This window comes from Myotis davidii, unplaced genomic scaffold, assembly GCF_000327345.1.
Source record: "Myotis davidii unplaced genomic scaffold, ASM32734v1 scaffold770, whole genome shotgun sequence".
NCBI lineage: Eukaryota > Metazoa > Chordata > Mammalia > Chiroptera > Vespertilionidae > Myotis > Myotis davidii.
In genome coordinates, this window is record NW_006282187.1 from 124785 (window position 1) to 125320 (window position 536).

A 536-nucleotide genomic window follows, 5' to 3' on the forward strand; every position below is an offset into this window, starting at 1 on the left:
GGCAGGATCACCTCCAGCATTGGAAGGAGGAGCCTCTTGGGTTTGGGGAATCTTGGGGTCAGGGCCTTTGGAGCCTGGGGCACGGGTCCCCTTGGAGCTGGGGGTAGGTACTGGGTCTCTCCCAGGCCAGGCACAGCGGCCTTGAGGGGCCCCAGGGGCTCCGCACAAGGGTTCCTCAGTGAACAGGGAGTGTAGGCACTGAATTCCTTCATGGCCATAGCACCAGGACCCCCTTGGGTGGGCCTCTGCGGGCCCTCCAAGGCTGGGTGGTTGGATAAAAGGCACTAAGGGCCCAAATCTCTGGGTGCCTAAAGTTAGAATCCACGATTAGGTGCTCAGAGAGCCGGGTCGTGTGACTTCCTTGAGGGGCTGGAGTTTGGGGTCTGGGAGCTGTGCGGCTGGCTGCTTGTATATCTAATGGGCTGGGCTTGGGGACCCCCAAGGGGTCGGATTCACAGGGATCTAGTGGTGGGACTCCTGGTTGCAAAGAGATCGCTCGGGAGCCCTGGGGAGGAGCTCCTGGATCCCTGTCCCTT